Raw genomic sequence first — 23616 nt, 5'->3', positions numbered from 1 at the left:
TAGCTGAGGCTGAAACAGTGTTTTATACAGGTTTATCATAACTTTCTTGCTTTTTATTCTTATGACCACATTTATAAAGCCTAGATGGCCATATGTTTAACTGATTTCTCAATCTGCCCTGCTGCTTTCAATGACTTGTGCACATAAACCCCCAGGACCCTCAGCTCTTGTGGCCATTTTAAAATTGTTCCTTTTATTTTATGTTGCCTCTCTGCATTCTTTCCGTCAAAATGCATCACTTCACCCTTTTCTGCATTAAATTACCTCTGCCTTTTGTCCACACATTCCATCAGCTTGGAATCTGCTTGCAAATGTGATCCTCTTTTGCATTAGTTGGTGATCGATTCAACGCACCTACTAGCATAATAACATTGTCAATTTGTGATTAACTGTGTTCCTGAAAGTTTTGTCACATGACTTTCTCCCACAAAAGTTGGCAAATCATGTTGCAGCTATATAGAAGTTTTCATATTCTCATAGACCCAGTCATAAGCATTCTAAGACTTCTTTCAACTGTTTTGCGTTCTGATGAAAGAATGAAACAGAATCCACAGTAACATATATTAGATGGAGGCCTATTAAATAGGATTTGTTGAAATAAAAAAAAACATCCTTTTTAGCCCTGTGAGTGCTGGTGAATAAAGGACAAATTTGAAATGATCAGAAAATAGGAACAGTCATTACCATTTCAAACCATCACCATACATGTCATTGGGAACTGTAAAAACTGTTCTCCCATTATAGAATCATAGAATCCTTGCAGTGCAGAAGGAGGCTATTTGGCCCATCGAGTCTGCACTGACCACAATCCCACCCAGCCCTATCCTGCTAATCTCCTGACACTAAGGGGTAATTTAGCATGGCCAATCCACATAACCCGCACATCTTTGGACTATGGGAGGAAACTGGATCATCTGAAGGAAACCCACGCAGACACAGGGAGAATGTGCAAAATCCACACAGACAGTGACCTAAGGCTGGAATCGAACTCAGGTTCCTGGCGCCTGTGAGGCAGCAATGCTAACCACTGTGCCACTGTGCTACCCTATATGAATTGTAGTGAGGGTGTGGGATATTGAGCAGCATTGCACTGGGGGGTGTGGAAATATCAAATAACGTTGTAGTTAGATCTGATATATCAGTCAGGATTTTCGTCGGGAGTGTAACATTTCAGTGTTACAGCGAGGGACAAGGTTATGGAGAGGGATGGTGTTTTCAATGAGTGATGGATCTTTCATCAATTTGTACTCTACGAAAGCAATGGTGCATCAACACATAATGGGAAGGGGATATTATTTCAGAAAGTGTATAGGAAGGGGTGCGATGATGCCGCTTGCATTTTGTAAACTGCTGATGCTTAAACCCATTCAATACTGCTGGTACTACTATTGGTACTACTTAATTGCAGACACCTCTCTTTCTTTAAGCAATTTATATATTGATTTTCAAACAGTAAAGCTGATCAGTCTCAATCTCATTTATCTAAGTAATAACTCTTTCAGTGTTATTTAAATTACATACGGCATTTTGCTTTGTTTGTATGCACAATAAAGAAATTAGACTGGCACTGTGACTGATTTCTGACTTTCCTTTCGATATTTTGGCTTTCTGTTTAACCTCACACTGCGTTTAAGACAAATATATTTCCAACACTACCATTAACCTCGACACTCTAACCTCATACAGCTGTTAATATGGATTGCTCATTATTGGCGTTAGCAGAGACGCTGCAACCTTCCGTTACCATTGACATGGATGATTAACCTTACACAGAGTGCAGGCATTTTAAACGCTCAGGCTGTGGTACCCGAGTGGTTATGATATTGTGAATTTAATGTCAATTTGTGAACTGGCACCCAAAGAACGGCACTTAAAATCTCCCAGTTTATCAGAAAGATCCAATTAAAATGCTCACTGATGCCCTTCGGGACGGCACGGTGGCACAGTGGTTGGCACTGCTGCCTCACAGCTCCAGGGACTTGGGTTCAATTCCCAGCTCGGGACACTGTCTGTGTGGAGTCTGCACATTCTCCACGTGTCTGCGTGGGTTTCCTCGGTTGCTCCAGTTTCCTCCCACAGTCCGAAAGAAATGCTGGTTAGGTGGATTGGCCATGCTAAATTCAGTGTACCTGAACAGGAGAGTGGTGACTAGGGGATTTTCACAGTAACTTCATTACAGTGTTAATGTAAGCCTACTTGTGACAAATAAGTAAACTTTTCGAGGTAGGGAACCTGCCATCCACACCTGATCCAACCCTAGGCCCACACGACATGTTTGATTCTTAATGTCCAACATGACATGTTGTTGTAGAAAAAGCAAACAATGAAACTGCCAGCTCCTCAGGGCAATGATGAATGGACAATAAATACCATCTTCCTAAGGTTGCCCACCTCCTGAAAATGAATAAAAACATTTACTCAATGGCTATGTAATGAGAAGCACTTAAATCCATGAATGTAAGTTCAATTATTTGTGTATTGTGTTAACTGAACCTTGAAACATTCTTGATTCAATCTTTTGTTTAACTAGCATTAATACTGGAAGTAACTTATTTTATTTCAATGAATTACTGCTTACATGAAGATAATATCAATCTGAAAGTCAAAGGTTCATTGTCTCGGCTGCCACATGAAGACTAAGTCCTAGACCAGGCTTTCTGAAAGCTCATGACTGGCACTGATGTGTTTTCTGACTTAAGTCAGTGACTTGGAGAGGAAATAAAATGACACTATGGGTGGAATTTTACAGCCCTGTTGTGGAGAGGGCAGGGCTGGAAAATGCAGTGAGCCATTCAAAAGTCCATTGACTTTAGCGGAAGCAGAAAATCCCACTAGTGGGAGGGGCAGGAAAATCCTAGCCGATGTTTCAAGTAGCTTCTTGTCTCAGCTGTGGCTCAGTGGCAGATCCCACACCTCGGAGTTAGAAGTTGTGACTGTCCCACTCCAGAGACTTGGGCCCCAAAAATCTCAACTGACACCTCAGTGCAGTATTGAGAAAGTCGTACATAGAATGACAGCTAGAAGGAGGCCATTCAACTCATTGTGTTTGCACCGGCCCTCTGAATGAGCAATTCACTCAGTGCCATTCTCCTGCCTTCTCCCCCTAACCCTGCACTTTCTTCCTTTTCCGATAATGGTCTCATTCCCTTTTGAAAGCCTTGATTGAACCTGCCTCTACCACACTCTCAGGCAGAGTATTCCAGACCCTAACCACTCCCTGTGTGAAAAAGCCTTTTTCGATGTCCCTTTTGTTTCTTTAACCAATTACTTTAAATCTTTGTCCCCTCGTTCTCGAGCCTTGCTTGACAATTACGAGAAAATCAATCATGGCGTTACTGCATGAACACATTGCACTAAAAATCTGTAACTCAAGAAACATTTACCTCCTTTAAAGGGGCTATATCAATGCAGGCTTCTCCCTATCTACTCTGTTAAGACCCCTGTCAGAGATGCTTGCTGAAAACCTCCAACCTCTTTTGGCGGCTGGGAGTCTCTGGTGCCACTGCAGTGAATGGAGTTTTGGCTGAGTGCCAGATTCTCCGTTCTTGCTGGCAGTGGGGTGGGAACAAACGAGGTCAGACAATCCCACCATCTCATCTTTCAAATGAGCCAAGTGACTGTCTGTCCTCTTAGAGGCATACAAAAGAGCCCCCAGCACTGTTTGAAAACAAACAGAGTTCTCCTTGGTGTCCTGGCCAACATTTATCCCTCAACCAATGTCACTAAAACACATTTGATCTGATAAATGATCTCACTGCTGTTCATGGGACACTGCTGTGTGATAATTGGCTGCTGTGTTGTCTATATTAAAGAGTACTTCATTAGCTGTGCAGTACTTTGAGGTACTTTCTCAATAAAAGTTTTTTTAGATGACAATTGCAAAATAATCAATCAAGATGTTGCTGCATAGAATCCTAGAATCCCTACATGCAGAATGAGGCCATTTCGCCCATTAAGCCTGCACTGACTCTCCAACAGAGAATCTTAACCAGCACCCCACCCCCACTCCATTCCCTTAACCCCACACATTCACCTCACTAATCCCCCTAACCTACATATCTTGGGACATGAAGGGCCAATCCACCTAATTGCAAATCTTTGGAGTGTGGGAGGAAACCAGAGCGCTTGGAAGAAACCCACACATAACACGGGGAGAACGTGCAAACTCCACACAGACATTCATTCAAGGCAGGAATTGAACCCGGGTCCCTGGCACCGTGAAGCAGCAGTGCTAACCACTTTGCTGCCCACATAGCACCAAAAAGCTATAACTCATGAAACATTTTCCTCTATTAAAGGAGTTAGAGTCATAGAGGTTTACAGCATGGAAACAGGCCCTTTGGCCCAATTTGTCAATGCCGCCCTTACTTTTTTTTTAAAAACCCCTAAGCTAGTCCCAATTGCTCGCCTTTGGCCCATATCCCTCTATACCCATCGTACCCATGTAACTATCTAAATGCTTTTTAAAAGATAAAATTGTACCCGCCTCTGCTACTACCTCTGGTAGCTTGTTCCAGACACTCACCACCCTCTGTGTGAAAAATTGCCCTTCTGGACCCTTTTGTATTTCTCCCCTCTCACCTTAAACCTATGCCCTCTAGTTTTAGACTCCCCTACCATTGGGAAAAAATATTGACTATCTAGCTGATCTGTGCCCCTCATTATTTTATAGACCTCTATAAGGTCACCCCTCAGCCTCCTACATGCCAGAGAAAAAAGTCCCCGTCTATTCAGCCTCTCCTTATAACTCAATCCATCAAGTCCCAGTAGCATCCTAGTAAATCTTTTCTGCACTCTTTCTAGTTTAATAATATCCTTTCTATAATAGGGTGACCAGAATTCACACAGTATTCCAAGTGTGGCCTTACCAATGTCTTGCACAACTTCAACAAGACGTCCCAACTCCTGTATTCAATGTTCTGACTGATGAAACCAAGCATGCCAAATGCCTTCTTTATCACTCTATCCACCTGTGACTCCACTTTCAAGGAGCTATGAACATGTATCCCTAGATCTCTTTGTTCTGTAACTCTCTCCAATGCCTTACTATTAACTGAGTAAGTCCTGCCCTGGTTCAATCTACCAAAATGCATCACCTCACATTTATCTAAATTAAACTCCATCTGCCATTCGTCAGCCCACTGGCCCAATTGATCAAGATCCCGCTGCAATTGGAGATAACTTTCTTCACTGTCCACTGTGCCACCAATCTTGGTGTCATCTGCAAACTTACTAACCACGCCCCCTACATTCTCATCCAAATCATTAATATAAATTACAAACAACAGTGGACCTAGCACTGATCCCTGAGGCACACCGCTGGTCACAGGCCTCCAGTTTGAAAAACAACTCTATACAAACACCCTCTGGCTTCTGTCAAGAAGCCAATTTTGTATCCATTCAGATACCTCACACTGGATCCCGTGAGATTTAACTTTATGCAACAACCTACCATGCGGTACCTTGTCAAAGGCCTTGCTAAAGTCCATGTAGACAACATCAGCTGCACTGTCCTCATCTACCTTCTTGGTTACCCCTTCAAAAAACTCAATTAAATTTGTGAGACATGATTTTCCACTCACAAAACCATGCTGACTGTCCCTAATCAGTCCTTGCATCTCTAAATGCCTGTAGATCCTGTTTCTCAAAATACCTTCCAACAATTTACCCACCGCAGATGAGGCTCACTGGCCTGTAGTTCCCAGGCTTTTCCCTGAAGCCCTTCTTAAACAAGGCATAACATTTGCCACCCTCCAATCTTCAGGCACCTCACCTGTGACTATCGATGATTCAAATATCTCGGCTAGGGGACCCGGAATTTCCTCCCTAACCTCCAACAATGTCCTGGGATACATTTCATCAGGTCCCAGGGATTTATCTATCTTGATGCGCTTTATGACTTCCAGCACTTCCTTCTCTGTAATATGTACACTCCTCAAGACATCACTATTTAATTCACCAAGTTCCCTAACATCCATGCTTTTCTCAACAGTAAATACTGATGAGAAATATTAATTTAGGCTCTCACCCATCTCTTGTTGATCCTTAAGAGGCCCTACTCTCTCCCTTGTTACTCTTTTGCCCTTTATGTATTTGTAGAAGCTCTTTGGATTCTCCTTTGCCTTATCTGCCAAAACAATTTTGTGTCCCCTTTTTTGCCCTCCTGATTTCTCTCTTAACTCTACTCCTACACCCCCTATACTCTTCAAGAGATTCACTTGATCCCTATGCATGTCATGTGCCTCTTTCTTCTTCTTAACCAGGGCCTCAATATCCTGAGTTATCCAGGGTTCCTGCCTTCTGCCAGCCTTGCCCTTCACTCTAAGAGGAATATATTTACCCTGAACCCTGGTTAACACACTTTTGAAAGCCTCCCACTTACCAGACATCCCTTTACCTTCCCACAGACTCCCCAATTAACGTTTGAAAGTTCCTGTCTGATACCATCAAAATTGGCCTTGCCCCAATTTAGAATTCTAACTTTTGGGACAGACCTATCATTCTACATAGTTATCTTAAAACTAATAATTATGGTCACTGGTCCCAAAGTGATCCCTCACTAACACTTCTGTCACCCGCCCGCCCTTATTTCCCAAGAGGAGGTCAAGTCTTGCCATCTCTCTAGTCGGGCCAACCACATACTGAATGAGAAATTCCTCCTGAATATACTCAACAAATTTCTCTCCATCCAACCCTCTAATACTAAGGCTGTCCCAGTCAATGTTGGGAAAATTAAAATCCCCTACTATTACTACACTATTTTCTTGGAGCTATCTGTAATCTCCTTACATATTTGCTCCTCAATTTCTCGCTGACTAAGAACATAAGAACATAAGAAATAGGAGCAGGAGTAGGCCATCTAGCCCTTCGAGCCTGCTCCACCATTCAATAAGATCATGGCTGATCTGAAGTGGATCAGTTCCACTTTCCCGCTTTCTCCCCATAACCCTTAATTCCCCTGTCTATCAGAAACCTATCTACCTGTGACTTAAATATATTTAACGAGGTAGCCTCCACCACTTCAACGGGCAGAGAATTCCAGAGATTCACCACCCTTTGAGTGAAGAAGTTCCTCCTCAACTCCGATCTAAACTGCACCCCCCTCTTATCTTGAGGCTGTGCCCTCTAGCCCTACTATCCTTTCCAAGCGGGAAAAATCTCTCTACCTCGACCCTATTCATCCCTTTCATTATCTTATATGTCTCTATAAGATCCCCCCTCATCCTTCTAAACTCCAACGAGTACAGATCCAGTCTATTTAGTCTCTCTTCATAGTCCAACCCCCTCATCTCCGGTATCAGCCTAGTGAACCTCCTCTGCACTCCCTCCAAGGCCAAAATATCCTTGCGCAAGTGCTGCGACCAAAACTGCACACAGTACCCCAGCTGCGGCCTCACCAGTACCCTGTACAGTTGCAGCAAGACCTCCCTACTTTTATATTCTATCCCCCTCGCTATAAAGGCCAGCATCCTATTCGCCTTCTTGATCACCTGCTGCACCTGCAGACTGGGTTTTTGCGACTCATGCACAAGGACCCCCAGGTCCCTCTGCACCGTAGCATGCTGCAGCTTTTCGCCTTTTAAATAGTAATCCCTCCTACTATTATTTCTGCCAAAGTGGATAACCTCACATTTGCTCACATTATACTCCATCTGCCAGGTCCTCGCCCACTCACTCAGCCTATCCAGATCCCTCTGCAGACTTTCCACACCCTCCGCACAATTTGCTTTTCCACTCATCTTTGTGTCATCAGCAAATTTTGTCACCCTACACTCAGCCCCTTCCTCCAGATCATCTATATAAATGGTAAATAGCTGAGGCCCCAGCACCGATCCCTGCGGCACTCCACTAGTCACCAACTGCCAATCAGAATATCACCCATTGATACCAACTCTCTGCTTCCTATTAGACAACCAATCCTCTATCCACGCTAACACCTTACCCCCAACTCGGTGCACCCTAACCTTCTGTAGCAACCTTTTATGAGGCACCTTATCAAACGCCTTTTGAAAATCTAGAAACACCACATCCACCGGTTCCCCTCTGTCTACCGTGCTAGTCACATCCTCATAGAAATCCAATAAATTTGTCAAACACGACTTCCCCTTAACAAATCCGTGCTGCGTCTGCTCTATCAAACCATTCCTTTCTAGGTGCCTCGCTATTTCTTCTTTGATGACGGATTCCAGCATTTTTCCAACAACAGACGTTAAACTAACCGGCCTATAATTCCCTGCCTTTTGTCTGCTACCTTTTTTAAACAGCGGCGTAACATTAGCCATTTTCCAATCTTCCGGTACTTCCCCGGAATCCAGCGAATTTTGGTAAATAATCACTAAGGCATCCACTATCACCTCTGCCATTTCCTTCAGAACCCTGGGATGCATTCCATCCGGGGCCTATTTGTACTATTTGGGGGCCTATAGTACACCCCTATCAAAGTGATTTCCCCCTTCTTATTTCTTAGTTCTACCCATATAGACTCAATGGCCAAACCCTTGGATATATCCCCTTTCAGTATGGCCGTGATGTTTTCCCTAATCAAAAGTGCAACTCCCCCTCCTCTCTTACCTCATGTTCTTGCTTTCCTATAGCATCTGTACCCTGGAACATTAAGCTGCCAGTCCTGTCCCTACCAAAAGTTGTACAAATGCAAGTTGTTGCTCTCATTTAATCATCTCAACTAAATTACTATCCTAAGTACAAACATAGTTGGACACTATTACTTAGCGCATAGCCAGTTTGATAGTTCTGAAAAGGTTTTTAATGTGACTGTTTTGATGTCGTGGCTGTCTAATTCTGCCTGTGACATTTTGCCTCTACAGGATTTTTTAAACAAAGTAAACTATGCAAATACACAACACTTTCTGTACAGATTCATCTTGTACACTGGTGGCAGACAGTAATTTAATTAAGGAACTTAGACAACATCATAAGCCAGGAAAGCAAACCTTGAGTCATTGTCAATTGAACCCCTGGATTGGGATCATTGCCTGTGCTTCTCAACGGAGACCTAGTATTGTGTATTTTATCAATCTCAGTTGTAGTTTTACAACATTCCCTTCCCTCCTGAAGTCACTGTGGTTCAATCCTGTGGATGCCTATGTGTGAGCTGTGACACTGAGAATTGACAGACTATTTAACCACTGAAGCAACAAAGCCTCTGAGCTTGTTCTCACTTGATGCCTACATCTGCTTGTTGTCCAACAGGAATGGTTAGCTAATGATCAAGTGCAGGAACAATGGATGGCTTTTCTTTCGTTTGTCTTGAACACTGAGACCCATCGGAACATCCTCAACTACTGGCCGAATTGAGATCCGTAAACCCAACAGGAATCAAACAAGGGACCATCCAGGTCTGCAAGAGTTTGGAGCAGACCAGATCATGCCCTTGCTTATCTTATGATGTTATGCATTAGTGCTGAGTGATGCAGCCCTCACAGGTTGTCAATGTGTAACGTAGTACCTTACACAATACCAGATTTATCTGGATAGTTAGACACAGAAGATTTCATCATCTTTTCATGGAGAACAGGTCTCTGCTATTCATAGTACGCAAATAATAAGGTTCAAGCCCTTCCCTAATTTGTGGGGTTGGGGACTTGCAAAGCTCTGCAGAAAGGTCAGGAATGTGATGCTAATTGGACAGAATTTATCTAGTTCTCCAGCCAATAGCAAGCTGGATTCAAACCCAGGCAATAACTGTGTCACCCTCAGCAGAATTGTACTGGAATAAACTCTCAGTACAATAGACTTGCCTAATCAGGTCCACATTGCTCTCACTCATTGTGCTGCAACTGGCAACACTCAATAGCAAAAGACAAATACACTGCAGAGCCCCACAAGCAATACATACTTAATATATTTTGTATGCTGCTGCAAAATCGATTCTTGCAGCTTTAGTAAAAATGATAAGCTAGTGACATGGCCAGTGTCAAAATAAAGAAATAACATCTTGCATTTATACCACATCTTTAATGCAGTAAACATGACGAGGTGTATCACAGGAGAGTATAATGAGACAAAAACTTGCCCAAGGAGATATCGGACAAGTGGCCTGTCCTAATCTTGGGTAGAGAAGTAATATTTAAGCAGGGTCTTAAAGGAAGGACTGGGTAGAGAGCTAGAAAGGTTTAGGGAGGAAATTCCAGAGATTATGGCCTTGGCAGTTGAAAGCATCCCCATCAATGGCAGAGCAAAGAGAATGGTAGATACTTAAGATCCAAAGTTGGAGAAATGCAGAGTTCTTGAAGGGTTGCAGGTCTGAAAGTTAATGTGATAGGGAGGGGAAGAGGCCATGGAGAGATTGGGTATGGAGATGAGAATTTTAAAAATTAGGCATTGGTGGACTGAGAGCCAGCGTAGCTCGGTGAAGAGAGGGGTGCTGGAATTAGAGGTTTGGTTCAAAGTTGCTCCAATAATTGGTTGCATGGGAGTAGCTGGCATGGTGACAAGATGGTGAGCACTGGTGCCTCACAGCGCCAGGGACCTGGGTTCAATTCCGGCTTCAGGTGACTGTGTGGAATATGCACATTCTCCCTGTGTCTGTGTGGGTTTCCTCCAGGTGCTCCGGTTTCTTCCCACAGCCCAAAGATGTGCGAGTTAGGTTGATTGGCCATGCTAAATTGCCCCTTAGTGTCAGGGAGATTAGCAGGATAAATATCTGGGGTTATGGGGATAGAGCCTGGGTGGAATTGATGTTGGTGCAGACTCAATGGGCTGAATGGCCTCCTTCTGTACTGTAGGGATTCTATGAATAGCTGAGGGTAGAAATGTCCTTCAGGATTTGACCAGATTGGTCAATAATGGTGTGGGACATTGAAGCCCCCCCCTCACGTCCAGAGTACATTCTGCACCTTGCCACCCTCAGTGCATCCTCCAAGTGGTGTTCAATATGGAGGAGTGTTGATCCATCAGCTGTAGGATGGCAGTGGTAATCGGTAGGAGGTTTCCTTGCTGATGTTCGACTTGAAGCCACGAGATTTTTAAAAGGGGACTATACTCTGTTTTTCTGCAATTTATGCTTTCTGCAATTTATGTGCTGAGCTGTGTGATCCACCCATTGCTGGACAGTGGAGATATGGAGCTGATACCATTGTATTTTAGTTCAGCATGACCAGACGGATGCCAATGTGGATTTCTGGACCACATCCTCTCCGGAAAGGATGACATAACTTTGACCACCTTGTGCAAAGCATAATTTTGCAAAATCATTGTTATTGTTTGTAGCAGCACTTAAGCAGCACTTTCTGGTTCCTTGATGAGGGGTTGTTACCTCAGCTAAGAGGTTATCACTGACACTCACTCCCTCTGCATTGACAAAATGACACAGAACTGCGAGAGAAGCTTCTGGAATGTACTCTATCCCACCACCTACAGCTCAGAAGCTGCAACTGCAGCTTGGCTGGAAACTTGATTGAAGTTGGCACCAGTTTCCCATGGGTTAATGTTGGCAGAAAAGCAGCACCAAATATTGGGCGAGGTTTTTAAGAACAGATCATCTTAAGCACGATCAGAGCAAAAGCTGTTCATGGTGGTGCCATTCTTACCTGGATGCATTAAATGAAAGAAAAACTTTTGATTTGATTTATTATTGTCACATGTATTGTGATACAGTGAAAAGTATCGTTTCTTGCGCGCTACACAGATAAAGCATACCGTTCATAGAGAAGAAAAAGAGAAGGTACAGAATGTAGTATTACAGTTACAGCTAGGGTGTAGAGAAAGATCAATTTAATGCGAGGTAGGTCCATTCAAAAGTCTGACAGCAGCAGGGAAGAAGCTGTTCTCAATTGCAACTTCTCCCTTTGGTGGTAACAAGCTGGATTTCTCCAGCATGGCAAAAATGGAATTAATTAACTGCTCAATAATCTGTCCAAAGAATCTTTTTATGTGCAAATTGATTGCCATGTGATAGCTGAGGACAAACTAATTAATTGGCTGTGAGGAAACATTTAGAATGTGAAGGTGTTATATTATTGAAAGTTTACGGGTGGCGCAGTGGTTAGCACTGCTGCCTCACAACACCAGGGACTCAGGTTCAATTCCGATCTTGGGTCATTGTTGGTGTGGAGCTTATACGTTCTCCCTGTGTCTGCCTGGGTTTCCTCCGGGTGCTCCGGTTTCCTCCCACTGTCCGAAAATGTGCAGGTTAGATGCATTGGCCATGTGAAATTGCCCCTTAAGTGTCAGGGGACTAGCTAGGGTAAATACATGGGGTTAAGGGGATACGGCCTGGGTGGGATTTTGGTTGGTGCAGACTCGATAGGCCAAATGGCCTCCTTCTGCACTGTAGGGATTCTATGATTTTTCTCTTTAAAATGGGATCACAGGTTACTTCTGCACGAGGCAGAAAACCTTAAAAGTTACATTTACTGGAATTCATCTGAAATCCAAGATACGGATTTGGCTTCTGTCATATTGCAGTAATTCAGTGAGGGTGAATGTCTGATCGCAGGTAACTGACCTGAATGGGTTGAGCTTGTGGATCTCAAAGAGTAATGTTAAGATATTCTTAATCTCATGATCCAGTGACAAAACACTTCTCTGCATGCCTTGCGTGATACCCAAGGAGCAAATCTTTTAACCCATTGAAAATCCACTCATTGCATTGAGTTAAGACTGGACCTAACAAGCGTGGCATTCCAGCATCCTTGTAATGAGGCTCTGTTGCACCATATCTGCCAGTATGTTGAATCAAATGCAAGATTCAGAGGACTCGATTGCAAGGTTGTGACAAACAAATGTTCATTTTCTAGTCACATTTGCACCGAAGGAAGCACATTTAATCCGATGTGGTCATCTCATCAAAATGATGTTGCTTTTTGCTGATGTGACACCTTCTATGGTAGCAGATAGCTCACCATCTGAAAGTCAAATAATGACTGAATTACAGATAGACAGGACTAGACAGTAAACTGACAGGCAGGCTGTAAAGAAGGGCAAGCTGCTAAATCTGTTCTTTACCATGATGTTGCTAACCAACCTCTTCAACAAAGGGATCAAATTCTCTTTATATAAAAGTATTCATTCTCATCACATCATAATTACATTTCTAGGCAGATAGATTTTGACACACATGAATATCAGATAATGATAATTGAAGTAGGAAACACAATGAAAGTGAATGGTGAGCATTAGCGAAAGCAATAAGGAAAAGGATTTGGCTGTCACTATTTGCCATTCACTGAAAGCATGCAATCAATAAGAAGCTATTATCAACAAAGTTAACTATGTACTCGGGTGCTATTCATTGCCATTTGATTAGAATTCAAAACAGGTTATCCTAACTTCCATCGAACACTGGTAAGGTCAGATATAATGTTGGGCACCCTAAATTCAAACGAATGCTGAAACATTGAGGAAAATTTGAAGAATAACAAGGATCATTTGGATTTTGGACTGGAAGCTATGAAGGCAAATGGGCAGAATTGAAATTGTTTTTCATTGGAGAAACAATAATGCAGAGGGGACATGGCCCTGGTCTTCAAAATGTTCAGACTCATGGATAAATATAGATGCAAATAGTCAATTTAACTTAGAAAGTGTATGGAGAACTATATTACATGAGAATCACACTTACAAGCTTCAAGTCGCATTTTTTTTTCCGTACAGCAGTATATAATTGCAACATGCTCCCAACGAAAACCATTGATACTGTGTTATTTAATTTCTTTTTAAAAAGATCAATAAATATCTGGTCAGGAACAGGTTTGCAGATTCTAAGTAGACAATATGGGAGGGCTGAGGGTGGCATGGTGGCACTGCGGTTAGCACTGCTGCCTCACAGGGACCTGGGTTCGATTTCTGGCCTGGGTCACTGTCTGCAGAGTCTGCATGTTCTCTCCATGTCTGCATGGGTTTCCTCCAGGTGCTCTGGTTTCCTCCGAAGTCCGAAAGATGTGGTGGTTAGGTGGATTGGCCATGCTAAATTCTCCCTCAGTGTACCCGAACAGGTGCTGGAGTGCGGCGACTAGGGGATTTTCACAGTAACTTCATTGCAGTGTTAATTTAAGCCTACTTGTGACACTAATAAATAAACTTAAAAGTATGGGTTGGAATAGATATGGTGGGCAAAATAGCCTCCTTCTATCCTGCATCATTTTATGATTCAAAGAAAAGCGAGGAACGATGAAGTAATCTTTGCAACATGATGGTTTTTGGGCCATGATCATATCATTCTGTAGAATAAAAAAGTCTGGTCAAAGGTGAATGATGCTGGTTACATGGTTAAATAAACATTTTAACACTTTGCTGACTCACTTTTAGCAGACAGGGAGAAACTACACAAACCTCTCAAGAGATTCAATTGTGTAGACTCCATTAAAAGTCAAGTTGTGCATGATCCATGGAAAGGATCAGCCAGATTACCATTTCTTGTTTTGTGCTTTCCAATGTCATTCACATTGATGAACTACAGTGCAGCAAGCACATGACGGAAGTGGCTGGAAAAGTCAAATTAAAATGGGGGAATTCTCAAAAAACCCGCAACAATACTTGTCACAGTCAGCAACTTCAGTATTCAACAAAGCACACACTGAGTGAATGATGAAATAATGCAGTTCTATTTAGCAGGCTGCAGAGAAAATTCCTGTCTTGATTCTAGAGCTAGAACAGTCCAAAGCCACACAGGTCACTGGACTAAATGAGAATAACATCCTCCAGGATAGAATCCATCCTCCACAGCACCAAAGAGATATATGCAGGCAGTTAGAATCAGTGGGTAAGGATCTCTACACATCTTTTTAAATGTGCCCTGCTGCTCAGCTTTTCTCTATTCAAGGTTAGCAATGTGTTTCTTCTGGATACCAATTTCCCTTTGGGGTGCTTACAACCAACATTACGACCTCTGTTTTGTTGTATAATTCTGCAACATATAACAGAAAGGGGGCATTTATTTATTCTTCCATGGGATGTGGGCATCGCTGGCAAGGTCAGCATTTGGGCCCATCCTTACTTGCCCTCGAAACTGAGTTGCTTGCTGGGTCATTTCAGATTGAATGAGTTCCAGAAATCTCCACTTCTCTGCTAATGAGCAGGATTGATGGACAAATTGATAAAACTTAGAAATGATGAATTAAGCATTTTAGACTTGCGACTGAGAATTGTGCAGCTTCACAGGACTTTCCTGGATGGAATTTGCAGTGGCTGCAGGACTTCCTGCACGCAATGCGCAATTACTTCAGGAGTCACCAAGATGGAATAGGTAGTCACTGCAAGTTTCTAAAAATTATTTCGTGGGTTAGAGAAACACTGGCTAGGTCAGGATTTGTTACCCATCCCTAAATATCCTTCAATGTAACGTGCACTGCAATTTCAGGACAATCTAAGTGTAACATGCACTGGTATTTCAGGACTATCTGTATGTAACGTGCACTGTTATTTCAGGACTGTTTACATGTAATGTGTACTGTTATTTCAGGACTATCTGCACATAACATGCACTGTTATTTCAGGACTATCTGTATGTAACGTGCATTGTTATTTCAGGACTATCCTTACGTAACGTGCACTGTTATTTCAAGACTATCTGAGTGTAACGTGCATTGTTATTTCACGAATTTCTGAATGTAATGTGCATTGTTATTTCAGGATTATGGGTATGTAACGTGCATTGTTATTTCAGGACTATCTGTATATAATGTGCATTGTTATTCCAGGACTAACTGTGTGTAATGTTCATGTTATTTCATGAATATCTGTATATGACGTGCACTGTTATTTCAGCACTATGTGTATGTAACGTGCACTGTTATTTCAGGACTATCTGTATGTAATGTGCACTGTTATTTCAGGACTATCTGTATGTAATGTGCACTGTTATTTCAGGTCTATCAATATGAAATGTTCACTGTTATTTCCGCACTATCTGTATGTATTAGGCACTGTTATTTCAGGGCTATCTGTATGTAATGTGTACTGTAATTTCAGGACTAATTATATGTAACATGCACATTTATTTCAGGACTATCTGTGCGCAATGTGCATTTTTATTTCAGGACTATCTGTCTGTAATGTGCACTGTTATTTCACGACTACCTGTATGTAATGTGCACTGTTATTTCAGGACAACATGTATGTAATGTGGACTATCTGAGTGTAACGTGCACTGTTATTTCCGCACTATCTGTATGTAATGGGCACTGATATTTCAGGACTACGTGAGTGCAATGTGCAATGTTATTTCAGCACTGTCTTTATATAACGTGCACTGTTATTTAGGGACTATCTATATGTAATGTGAACTGTTAATTCAGGACTATGTGTATGTAACGTGCGTTGTTATTTCAGGACTATCGATATTTAACGTGCACTGCTATTTCAGGACTATCTGTAATGTCCACTGTTATTTCAGGACTCTCTGTATGTAATGTGCACTGCTATTTCAGGGCTATCTGAATGTAATGTGCACTGATGTTTCAGGAATATCTGAGTGTAACATGCATTGTTATTTCAGCACTATCTCTATGTAACGTGCACTGTTATTTCAGGAATATCTGTAATGGGCACTGTTATTTCAGGACTATCTGTATGTAAAATGCATTGATCTTTTAGGACTATCTGTATGTAACATGTATTGTTCTTTCAGGACTACCCGTATGTAATGTGCATTGTTATTTCAGGACTATCTGAGTGTAACGTGCACTTTTATTTCAGCGCTATTTGTATGTAATATGCACTGTTATTTCAGGACTTTCAGTATGTATAGTACGTTGTTATTTCAGGATGATATGTATGTAACGTGGATTGTTATTTCAGGACTATCTGTATGTAACGTGCATTGTTATTTCAGGGCTATCTGAATGTAATGTGCACTGTGATTTCAGGACTATCTGAATGTAATGTGCACTGTTATTTTGGAACAATCCAAATGTAACGTGCAGTGTTATTTCAGGAATATCTGAGTGTAACTTGCACTGTTATTTCAGGTCCATCTGAATGTAACGTGCACTGTTATTTCAGGACTATGTGTATGTAACGTGCACTATTATTTCAGGAATATCCATACGTAACGAGCACTTTTATTTCAAAATTATCTGAATGTAACATGCACTGTTATTTCAGGGCAATCTGTATAAACCTGCACCGTTATTCCAGGACTATCTGAGTGTAACATGTATTGCTATTTCAGGACGATCTGTATGTAACATGCACTGTAATTTCAGGACTATCTGTATGTAACGTCCAGTTATTTGAGGTCTATCTTGATGTAATGTGCATTGTTATTTCAGGTCTATCTGTCTGTAACATGAATTGTTATCTCAGGACTATCAGTATGTAACGTGCACTGTGATTTCATGTCTATCTCTATGTACCGTGGACTGTTATTTCAGGTCTATCTGAATGTAATGTGCACTGTTGTTTGAGCACAATCTGTGTAATGTGCATTGTTATTTCATGATTATCCACATGTAACGTGCATTGTTATTTCAGGACTATCTGAGAGTAATGTGCACTGTTATTTCAGCACCACCTGAATGTAATGTTCATTGTTATTTCAGGACTATCAGTATGTAATGTGCACTGTTATTTCAGGTCTACCTGTGGTAACATACACTGTTATTTCAGGAATATCTGAGAGTAACATGCACTGTTATTTCAGGACTATATGTAATGTGTATTGTTATTTCAGGACTCTCTGTATGTGACGTGCACTGTTATTTCAGGACTATCTGCATGTAATGTGCACTGATATTTCAGGAATTTGATATGCAACATGTACTGTTATTTCAGGTCTATTTGAGTGGAACGTGCACTGTTATTTCTGCACTATCTGTATGTATTAGGCACTGTTATTTCAGGGCTTTCTGCATGTAATGCGCACTGTAATTTCAGGAGTATTTGTATGTAACATGCACATTTATTTCAGGACTATCTGTGTGCAATGTGCATTTTTATTTCAGGACTATCTGTCTGTAACGTGCACTGTTATTTAGGGACTATCTATATGTAATGTGAACTGTTATTTCAGGACTATGTGTATGTAACGTGCATTGTTATTTCAGGACTATCGATATTTAATGTGCACTGTTATTTCAGAGCTATCTGTAATGTCCACTGTTATTTCAGGACTCTCTGTATGTAACGTGCACTGTTATTTCAAGTTCGTTTGAGTGTAACGTGCGCTGTTATTTCAGCACTATGTGTATGTACCGTGCACTGTTATTTCAGGGCTATCTGAATGTAATGTGCACTGACGTTTCAGGAATATCTGAGTATAACGTGCATTGTTATTTCAGCACTATCTGTATGTAACGTGCACTGTTATCTCAGGACTATCTGAGTGTAACGTGCACTGTTATTTCAGGAATATCTGTATGTAATGGGCACTGTTATTTCAGGACTATCTGTATGTAAAATGGACTGTAATTTCAGCACTATCTGTAAGTAACACGTATTGATCTTTTAGGACTATCTGTATGTAACATGTGCTGTTATTTCAGGACTACCCGTATGTAATGTGCATTGTTATTTCAGGACTATCTGAGTGTAACGTGCACTTTTATTTCAGCGCTATTTGTATGTAATATGCACTGTTATTGCAGGACTTTCGGTATGTATAGTGCATTGTTATTTCAGGACGATATGCATGTAACGTGGATTGTTATTTCAGGACTACCTGTATGTAATGTGGATTGTTATTTCAGCACTATCTGTATGTAACATGCATTGTTATTTCACGACTATTTGCATGTAACATGCACTGTTATTTCAGGACTATCTGAATGTAACATCCACTGTTATTTGAGGTCTATCTTGATGTAACATGCATTGTTATTTCAGGCCTATCTGTCTGTAGTGTGAATTGTTACGCAGGACTATCAGTATGTAACATGCACTGTTAGTTCAGGACTATTTGTACGTAATGTGCATTGTATTGCAGGAGTATCTATATGTAATGTGCACTGTTATTTCAGGACTATCTGAGTGTATCGTGCACTGTGATTTCAGCACTACCTGAGTATAATGTTCATTGTTACTTCAGGACTATCAGTACATAACTTGCACTGTTATTTCAGGACTATCTGTACATAACATACATTGATATTTCAGGACTATCTGTATGTAACGTACATCGTTATTTCAGGTCTATCTGTATGTAATGTGCATTGTTATTTCAGGACTATCTGTATGGAATGTGCATTGTTATTTCCGGACTATCTGTATGGAATGTGCACTGATATTTCAGGACTATCTATATGTAACATGCAGTGTTATTTCAGGACTATCTGTACGTAATGTACATTGTTATTTCAGGACTATCTGTATGGAACGTGCATTGTTATTTCAGGACTATCGATACTTAACATGCACTGTTGTACCAGGACTATCTGAGTGTAACGTGCATTGTTATCTCAGCAATATCTGTATGTAATGTGCACAGTTAATTCAGGACTATCTGTATGTAACATGGACTGTTATTTCAGGACTATCTGAGTGTAATGTGCACTGTTAATTCAAGGCTATCTGAATGTAACGTGCGCTGTTATTTCAGGACTATCTGTAATGTCCACTGTTATTTCACGGCTACCTGTAAGTAACGTGCACTGTTATTTCAGGACTATCTGTATGTAACGTGCACTGTTATTTCAGGACTCCCTGTATATAACGTGCAGTGTTATTTCAGGACTATGTATACGTAACTTGCACTGTTATTTCATGACTATCTGAGTGTAACGTGCGCTGTTATTTCAGCACTATCTGTATGTCACGTACATTGTTATTTTAAGTATATCTGTATGTTAGGTGCACTGTTATTTCAGGACTATGTGCAAGTAACGTGCCCTGTTATTTCAGGTCTATCTGAGTGTAAAGTGCACTGTTATTTCAGGACTATCTGTATGTAACATACAATGTTATTTCAGGGATATCTGTATGTAATGTGCGCTATAATTTCAAAGCTATCTGAGTGTAATGTGCGCTGTTATTTCAGGTCTATTTGTATGTACCGTGCACTGTTATTTCAGCACTATCTGGATGTAATGTGCACTGTTATTTCAGGGCTATCTGAATGTAACGTGCACTGTTATTTCAGGATTATCTATATGTAATTTGCATTGTTATTTCAGGACGATCTGTATGTAACGTGCACTGTTATTTCAGGACTATGTATATGCAACATGCACTGTTATTTCAGGACTGTCCATATGTAATGTGCATTGTTATTTCAGGACTATCTGAGTGTAACATGCACTGTTATTTCAGCACTATTTGTATGTAATATGAACTGTTATTTCAGGACTATCTGTATGTAACGTGTGCTGTTATTTCAGGACTATCTGTATGTAACGTGTGCTGTTATTTCAGGACTATCTGTATGTAACGTGTGCTGTTATTTCAGGACTATCTGAATGTAATGTGCACTGTTATTTCAGGACTTTCGGTATGTTTTGTGCGTTGTTATTTCAGGACTTTCGGTATGTATGTGCATTTTTATTTCAGGACGATATGTATATAACGTGGATTGTTATTTCAGGACTATCTGTATGTAATGTGGATTGTTATTTCAGGACTGTGTATGTAACATGCATTGTTATTTCACGACTATTAGCATGTAACATGCACTGTTATTTCAGGACTATCTGAATGTACCATATATTGTTATTTCAGGAATATCTGTATGTAACATGCACTGTCATTTCAGGAGTATCTGAGTTTAACGTGCACTTTTATTTCATGACTACCTGTATGTAACGTGCAGTGTTATTTGATGCCTATTTACTGTGCACTGTTATTTCAGGACTATTTGTATGTAACGTGCATTGTTATTTCAGGGCTATCTGAATGTAACATGCACTGATATTTCAGGACTATTTGAGCGTAACATGCTTTGTTTATTTCAGCACTATCAGTATGTAGCGTGCACTGTTATTTCAGGGCTATCTGAATGGAACATGCACTGATATTTCAGGACTATTTGAGCGTAATGTGCATTGTTATTTCAGCACTATCTGTATGTAACATGCACTGTTATTTCAGGATTATGTGTATGTAACGTGCACTGTTATTTCAGGAATATCCGTACGTAACATGCACTGTTATTTCAAGATTATCTGCACGTAACATGCACTGTTATTTCAGGGCTATCTATATAAACCTGCACTGTTATCTCAGGACTATCTGAGTGTAACGTGTATTGTTATTTCAGGACTATCTGTATGTAACGTCCACTGTTATTTGAGGTCTATCTTGATGTTACGTGCATTGTTATTTCAGGTCTATCTGTCTGTAACGTGAATTGTTATCTCAGCACTATCAGTATGTAACATGCACTGTTAGTTCAGGATTATTTGTATGTAACGTGCATTGTTATTTCAGGACTATCAGTATGTAACGTACACTGTTATTTCAGGACTATCTGTATGTGACGTGCACTGTTATTTCTGGACTATCTGAGTGCAAGTGTACTGTTATTTCAGGTCTATCTGTATGTAACATGCACTGCCATTTCAGGACTATCTGTATGTAACGTGCATTGTTATTTCCGTACTATCTGAGTATAACGTGCACTGTTATTTCACGATTTCCTGTATGTAACATGCACTGTTTCTTGAGGACTATCTGTATGTAATGTGCATTGTTATTTGAGGAATATCTGTATGTAACGTGGACTGTTGTTTCAGTACTATCTGGGTGTAACATGCACTGTTATTTCACGATTACCTGTAAGTACCGTGCACTGTTATTTCAGGACTATCTGTATATAACTGCACTGTTATTTTAGGTCTATCTAGGTGAAACATGCACTGTTATTTCAGCACCATGTGTATGTAATGTACATTGTCATTTCAGGTCTATCTGTATGTGACGTGCACTGTTATTTCAGCACTATCCATATGTAACGTGCACTGTTGCTTCAGGGCTCTCTGAGAGCAAAGTGCATTGTTATTTCAGGCCTATCTGTATGTATCGTGCACTGGTATTTCAGGACTATCTGTATGAAACATGCACTGTTATTTCAGGACTATCTGTATGTAACATTGTTATTTTAGTACTATCTGTATGGAACGTGCATTGTTATTTCGAGACTATCTGTATGTAACATGCATTGTTATTTCAGCACTATCTGTATCTAACGTGCACTGTTATTTCAGGATTATCTGTATGTAACGTGCACTGTTATTTTATGACTGTCTATGTAACGTGCAATGTTATTTTAGGACTGTATGTAACGTACAGTGTTATTTCAGGACTATCTGTATGTAATTTGCATTTTTTATTTCAGGACGATCTGAGTGTAACATGCACTGTTTTTTCAGGTCCATCTGAATGTAACGTGCACTGTGAATTCAATTTTATGTGAATATCAGGTGCATTGTTATTTCAGGACTACTTGTATCTAACGTGCACTGTTACTTCCGGATTATCTGTATGTAACGTGCACTATTGATCAGGACAACCTGTATGTAACATGCACTGTTATTTCCGGTCTATCTGAGTGTAACGTGCACTGTTATTACAGGGCTATCTATATGTAACATGGACTATTATTTCAGGTCCATCCGAAGGTAATGTGCACTATTAGTTCAGCACTATGTGTATGTCACGTACCTTGTTATTTTAGGTCTATCTGTATGTAACATGCATTGTTATTTCAGGGCTATCGAAATGTAACGTGCAATATTATTTCAGGAATATCTGAGTGTGATGTGCACTGTTATTTCAGGTATATCAGAATGCAATGTGCACTGCTATTTCATGGCTGTCTGAATGTAACATGCACTGTTATTTCAGGACTACCTGTATGCAAGTGCATTGTTATTTCAGCACTATCTGTATCTAACATGCACTGTTATTTCAGGATTATCTGTGTGTAACGTGCAATGTTATTTCAGGACTCTCTATGTAATGTCCAGTGTTATTTCAGGACTATCTGTATATAATGTGCACTGTTCTTTCAGGATTATCTATATGTAACGTGCACTGTTCTTTCAGGATTATCTGTATGTAAGGTGCACTGTTATTTTAGGACTATCTGAATTTAACGTACATTGTTATTTCAGGACTATCTGTATGTAATGTGCACTGTTCTTTCAGGACTATCTGTATGTAATGTGCACTGTTCTTTCAGGATTATCTGTATGTAATGTGCACTGTTCTTTCAGGATTATCTGTATGTAACGTGCACTGTTCTTTCAGGACAATCTGAGTGTAACGTCCATTGTTATTTCAGGACGATCTGTATGGAATGTGCATTTCTATTTCAGCACTATCTGTATGTGATATGCACTGTTATTTCAGGACTAACTGCATGTAGTGCACACTGATATTTCAGGACTATCGATATGTAATGGGCACTGTTATTTCAGGACTATCTGATTCTAACTGCACTGTTATTTCAGCACTCTCTGTATGTAATGTACATTGTTATTTCAGGGCTATGTGAATGGAACATGCACTGATATTTCAGGACTACCTGAGTGTAACGTGCATCGTTATTTCAGCACTGTTTGTACATAACGTGCACTGTTATTTCATGAATACCTGTATGTAATGTGCATTGTTATTTTTGGACTATCTGTATGTACCGTGCACTGTTATTTCAGGACTATCCAAATGTAACGTGCACTGTTATCTCAGGTCTATCAGTATGGGGCCTGCACTGTAATTTCAGGA

At 40.6% G+C, this 23616-nt stretch overlaps 1 protein-coding gene across 4 annotated transcripts in view; it reads right to left on the bottom strand.

Annotated features, from left to right (window-relative positions):
• zc3h10 (zinc finger CCCH-type containing 10) overlaps nucleotides 1–23616 on the bottom strand; it is a 109436-nt gene that overhangs the window by 41137 nt on the left and 44683 nt on the right. For 2 of the 4 annotated variants that reach the window (XR_013889913.1, XR_013889915.1), the window contains exon 3: nucleotides 11612–12866. The exons of the other annotated variants lie outside the window; for them this stretch is intronic. The gene's annotated coding sequence lies outside the window, so the exon portion shown is untranslated. Of the gene's footprint in view, nucleotides 1–11611; nucleotides 12867–23616 lie in introns of those variants that run through there. 4 annotated transcript variants of the gene reach the window in all.

The sequence above is a fragment of the Carcharhinus amblyrhynchos genome, chromosome X (genome assembly GCF_965287045.1).
Source record: "Carcharhinus amblyrhynchos chromosome X, sCarAmb.v2.hapA, whole genome shotgun sequence".
Classification (NCBI taxonomy): Eukaryota; Metazoa; Chordata; class Chondrichthyes; order Carcharhiniformes; family Carcharhinidae; genus Carcharhinus; species Carcharhinus amblyrhynchos.
The sequence above is the reverse complement of the archived record's forward strand: the minus strand, read 5'-3'. Positions and strand labels throughout refer to the sequence as shown.